This window comes from Phalaenopsis equestris, unplaced genomic scaffold (genome assembly GCF_001263595.1).
Source record: "Phalaenopsis equestris unplaced genomic scaffold, ASM126359v1 Scaffold000667, whole genome shotgun sequence".
Classification (NCBI taxonomy): domain Eukaryota; kingdom Viridiplantae; phylum Streptophyta; class Magnoliopsida; order Asparagales; family Orchidaceae; genus Phalaenopsis; species Phalaenopsis equestris.
In genome coordinates, this window is record NW_018165107.1 from 446,424 (window position 1) to 452,707 (window position 6,284).

Consider the following 6,284-nt stretch of genomic DNA (forward strand, 5'->3'; position numbering starts at 1 on the left):
TATATATATATATATATATATTCACACTAATTATAATTATTAATATTAATTACTGCTATAAACTACTTAATGATTTTATAATATAGTGTTGCCTTTATTGTGAGTATTATATTATTAAGTTTTATTCAAACTTTTTGTTGGATTTAATTTATCTTGTTAACGGGCTCATTGAAGACCTTTAAATTGTATTTTTTTGTGATCATGAATGAATCTTGTAAGATAATTGTTCAAATTTGTTCATTTAATATTTGAACCTTTTATAAAATTATCTAAATTTGTGTAAATAATTAAGAACATTTTGTTTGAGTGTTTAATTAAATATTCAAGCCATCTTAGTTGGTTGATTGAGAAGGTTCTGAATTCAAGGCATGAGTAACTTTTTTAATATTTGATCAATTCATCTCGATAAGAAGTAGGGCTGTAAACGAGCCGACCTTCAGCAAGCTCAGGCTTGGCTCGTGTTCGGCTCGTTCGAAATAGCTCATGTTCGAAATCGGCTCGTGAACAGTGTGTTCGTGTTCGGCTCGATTTAAATATTTTTGTTCGTGTTCGGCTCGTGTTCGACTTGAAATTAGCTCGTTAAACTAAAATTGAGAAAAATAGATGTAAAGTGTGGGATTCGAACCTGGATCAAATCTAAAAGAAAAAAGACACTAACCACATTGCCACATGAGGTGTTATGATTTAAAATTAGACATAAATATATATAATATATTATTATATAAATAATATATGTAATATATTGTTATATAAGAAGTTATATAATTTTTTTTCGAGCCATGAGCTGTTCACGAACAACGAACCAAATTGAGAGCCCTAATAATAAGCAATGTTAGAAACTTGCTAGAAATGTTTTATTTGAGAAAAATATTAGAGTTAGAATATCATAAGCATTTTAATTTGAAAAAAAAAAATTATTTGCCTTTTTAGATGACTAAAATAAACAAAAAAAAAAAAAAACAATGAAAGTTTACCACACCAACCTACAAAATACAATCACACTCCGTTCCGTTGAGCGAACACCGACATGTAAATTTACATTTAGTTTGATAAAATAGCGTATCTCAAAATCTCCTTATTTCAACGAAACAAAGATTTTTCGTCGTTTTAAGATGGATACGATGATACCTGTTCCACATTGGTACTTTTAAAAAAACTTTGCCAAACAACAAAAGCACCTTCAAAGAAAGTCATAAGCATGTAGTTCACTTCAGCAACATCTGTGTTGATACCATCAACCCAAATTCATCAAGAGAAAATTATAGAATTAAGAGGAAAAATGATTTTTCTCCACTAATCAATCAAGGCGTAAACCTCCCTATCACTCCCCATTAAACTGACACAATTAACAACACCCTCTCAAATCAGACGACTTATATCCTCATGATCACACATATAACCTGCATGTACTAAACATAAATTCCATACAACATCCCATCATACAAACCAAGATGGTTTATCGTGTCGGCCGACCACCGCAGTTAGCCGGAGAACCATACATCCCCTGCAGCTGCATCGCCGTCGGAGTTGTAGATATGTGAAGCAGCTGAAAGAGGGAAATTCATGCCTGCCAAGAAAGCAGAGGTTGAAAAACCTCCATGAGTGTGTCTCTGAGCCCTAAGGTTGTCTTCTACATAGCTCTCTTTTGCCACGCGAGAGCTGTTTGCACACCATGGGATTCAGAGAATTTGCATCGCCATCAAGAGAATATGACGCATAATTGCAACTCCGAGTTGAATTTGTTTGAAGTTTATCTAATGGTGGTAAGTGTTGGGAGAGTGAGAGGAGGATTTATTGGAGTGTGTGGAAGTGGGGTTATAAGATTAGCCCTACAATAGTACAATGTGGGGAGATACTATAGATGCATGTTACACGGTCATGACAGTACTATACAACCTCATATGTGCAAGGTTGTTGTGTGGACACAATCTATGAAAAGTAGAAAACGAGAGAGCAGGAAAAAACTGGAAAATACTACACTTCTTCAAAATCACTTGGGCAAAAGATACATGATATAAATGCAAGTAAAACTGAACATTTAAGTTAAATTGTATAACAAACTTATCTTTCATGTTGGGATTTTGGTGAGTGCCTCTAATCAATTTTGTCTTTTCTGCCAGTGGTTGTGTGGTTGCTTTCAGCCCTGGCAAGGTGATGGGTTGAGTCTGCACCATCAACTTGGATTTTAATAAGTCAAACCTTTGTTTGGACAGAGGTTCAGTGAGGTTGTCAACAGGTTGGTCCTGAGTACTTATATAATGAATTTATAGCTCTCCAGATTTAATATGATCCTTGATAAAATGGTAGCCAATTTCAATAGATTTCGTGTGAGCATGGAATACCAGGTTATCAACAATAGTCATGATGGACAGATTATCATAATAAAGTTTGGTAGGATTGAGGGATACCAAAATCTTGTGGAAGTCGCCCTAACCATATGACTTTGGTTTGTCGATGTTGCAATGACATGGTATTAAGTCTTCGTCGATGATCTAGCAACCATATGTTGCTTCTTAACCGTCCAAAAGATCGGTGTGATACCCAAGTACGAGTTATAGTCTGTAGTGGACCAGCGACTTGATAAATTAGCCGCTCAATCAGAATCTGAGAAGGTTTGTAATGTAAGATCAACAAATGTAATTAGGATGTCATGGTCTGTTGCACCTTTTAAATAAATAACAAAATACATGTTTAAGTAATTGATTGTGGTATATAACAGGAGTATGCATGCGTTGGTAGAGATGATTGGCAGTAAACAAAATGTCCGATTTGGTTATTGCGAGGCATTACAGTGATATGGCCAGCTTCCGATAAGTTATTCGCTCCAAAATCTCTTCTTGACACTAAGGGTAAGTTTGGGGCAGCCATAGCTTATCCAGCTTATCCAGATAAACAGCTTATTCAGATAAACAGCTTATCTAGATAAACAACTTAATCCTGATAATCTGTTGATCAACAGCTTATCCTGATAAGCTGGCTAGCTGTTTGGTTTGTCCATTTCGAAAACAACTGATTCTGGATAAATGATCATTTTGCCCCTGTTCTAAATAAGTTGTTTAGTTGTTTGGTTTATGCGTTTGGAAAATAGCTGATTTGCAGTTTTTTTGGATAAAATATCATTCAGACAGGCATGGTGTTGTTGTTTACGCTAGAACTTTAACGACTACACATTTGACAGTTAAGAACAAAAAAATATCATTTCATAACAGTACAAAATTATGATAATTTCAATAATTTTATTTAATTATATATAAAAAAAGTAAAATGCATATTTACATATCTAACATCTATAAATAACAATTCAGACAAGTCTAACATCTTTACATATCTAACATTTCAGACACCTAATTAAAACCAAAATGCATATTGAAATTACAATTAATAATAGGATTATAATATTCATTTTAAAATGTAAAAGAAGCATGTCATGAGCACTGTTGTTCAATTGGTGCACGATCGAACTCCGAGCAACATTGTCCGGTCGAGAAACAGTTGAACCACAAGTGTTGTTCACGAATTGTGATACCGTCGAACCCCGTGTAAGTTTGTCTGATTGGGATAACGTTAAATCTGATGGACTGTCTGCCCACCGAAGAAGCTGTAGTCGTCCAGTTTGTTCCTCCACTGCGGGCACCAATAGAACTGTCGTCGTAGCTATGTTGCCGGCGTGGCGTGAGTAACAAGCACGATAGTCCGCAACGTCACATCACTTGCCCGGACTTCCTTGAATACCTGGAACTCATCATCCTACAATTACTAAAAAGAGAATATATCAGTAAAAATAGAGGAAATAAAGAAAATGTAAATGTAAATATGGAAGTTTAGTTGTTAGATATGTAAATAAATAAAAATAGTGGATGTCGGAGTACTCTTCAATTAGACACATGCTGACTCCATCATGTATAAAATTAGATCAAACTTCTTTAAAACCTGTGCTAATATTCCTTTTTTATATAGAGATGGAGATTCCGATGCTGAAATTCATTAGAGAATAAAAGCATTGGTTGTCAGATAATTTTCAGGCCTTCGTCTATGCCAGCCACTTCAAGATGAGAAGAGGAAAGCTTGAGAGTAAAAGATCACTCAAATTGGCAATCAGCATCACCATTTGTCCAACAGAAATCTCAATTATTTAGGCACCAATACTACTGCAACAACATAATTCATATCATAAAACTAAATGGCAAATGCTTTTAATATTAGTGTAAGGATCATTCAAAGTCATTTGATGAGCTGCCCCAAAAAAAGAAAGAAACTAATATGTTCTATTTGGAGGGTAAGACATCATAACCATTGCTTGAGAAAAACATAAAAGATCTCTGAAGCACCCGAAACAGGTACAATATTCTTCTAATGCAAGCACTTCTCAAAGAAAATTCTGTGGAAGTACTAGCCGCTCCAAACTTGAAAGGTTATAAGCATTCCATTAAACAACACCAAGAATTTATAATAAGCATTCCATACAAATAAGCTTTCAGATATTGTGAATCTCATTCATTTTAACTCGAGATAAAGTATAAATTATCTGCTGCTCATCTTTAAAGCATGTGGTTGCCCTTGAATTCATGGGCCATTCAAGTTTCTTAATCGCCATTACACGTGGAAAAGTAAAAAAATGAAAGCTAAGGTGTTAAATATGTAAATACATAAGAATTGAATTTAAAAGTATAAAGTTCGGCGTGGATGTCAGAAACTCATTCCATATGAAGGATGGCAGTTCGGGCCTTCCCACTTATAGGGCATAAAATAACAACCCGATTTCTTCCTGTAGACAATTCGGAACATCAGAAGTATTCTTATATATTTTGCACTAGGCAACAACTACAGTAATGTGAATTGCCTGCAAGTAGCAGGACTCAACAGCCAAAACAATTTTCGGCTAAGAAAAGAGGACATCTCTGCCTGTTACTCTTCACGTCTCAAGTTTTACCATGTGAATATTGGTGTTTTTTTATTTTTTTTTTTATGGTTTGTCTTTATTTTATTATTCATATATACATATTAGTCTTGCTAAACTACTGCAAAGGGGTATTGTTGACCTTTCAGTCGACTTTCAAAGATGCTGTGTCTGATTGAATCTTATGCTTATGGTGTTGATTTGTCTTGTTATTTCTAAATTTCATTATCTATTAAAATCTAGATTATTCATGTTGGCAGAAATGTAAATATCCAAATATCATTGGCTGCCTCTATTGCTCCAATGTCATCTGAAGGGACTTTTCTTTGATACCCACAGACACCTATAAGATTTTAACAAGTTGTTGGATCAGGAAATTCAATCTTGTGGTTAAGTTGAAGGGATGATTAATAATATGGATTTATTTGAACTTTCATCCTTCACATCAGCTCATTGGTGAAGGTTCCCATAGACAACTAGTCAACACAATGGTATTCCAAAATCATCCAAAGTTTACTCAATTTTTTGAAAAGCATTTTCGTGAAGCAACTGTTATCGAGTATCTTCCTCAAGATGTCTTTTCTGATCCTTTTGAGCTACTACAACTTGTTAGGCTTTTGTAATGTTGAAGCATAGCCTACTATGTAAATGTTAACTTTTTTTAAATTTTTGCAGCATTTCTCACTGCTTTTGTTTTTGGAGACATAAACCTAGAATCTCCTTCTGCAATTTCGAATGGATCAGTGGTAGAGATTCACATCGATGTCAAGAGTGATACCGACAAATTTGTTGTTCAACTGCCTCTTCATTCTAGATATTCGGTGAGCTTGAAATTTATAATAAATTATTCAATATTGTTTTAAAATTTTAATTCAATCATTCTTTTGGCATTAATTTAATCATTTTGTACCTTCGGTAGCCTTTTTAGAAAGCACATTAACAGGGGTGTCAAAAGTGCAATTTTCTTTCTTTATGTTGAGAACGGCTTCCTTAAAGGCGAGTTAGATTAACACTAGTGAGTGGTGGTGAAGGCAGGTAATGGGGTGAGATTAGATGTCATGTAGATTTCTTTCAAATGCAATACTTATTTGGGAAGCTATCAATTGTTATTTTTTAAAGGATGGGGATCTAGATGTTGTGTTTGCACATAGTTGATTCATTACACTTTCAAGTTTAACTAATTTATTACATAAAAAGTTTTGTTGATGGAGTTACAAAAATTTCACAGTTACAGTCTTTTTTTAAACAGTTTTATCAAACAATGGTAAAATTGTCATTTTTCCAGAAACAGCTGCTCTGTAGCTGTTTTCACGCAGCTGCACCAAACAAACATCAGCTTCCCCGTAGCTGCGCTGCCCCAGGCGCAGCAGCTTCCTGGGGCAGGGGC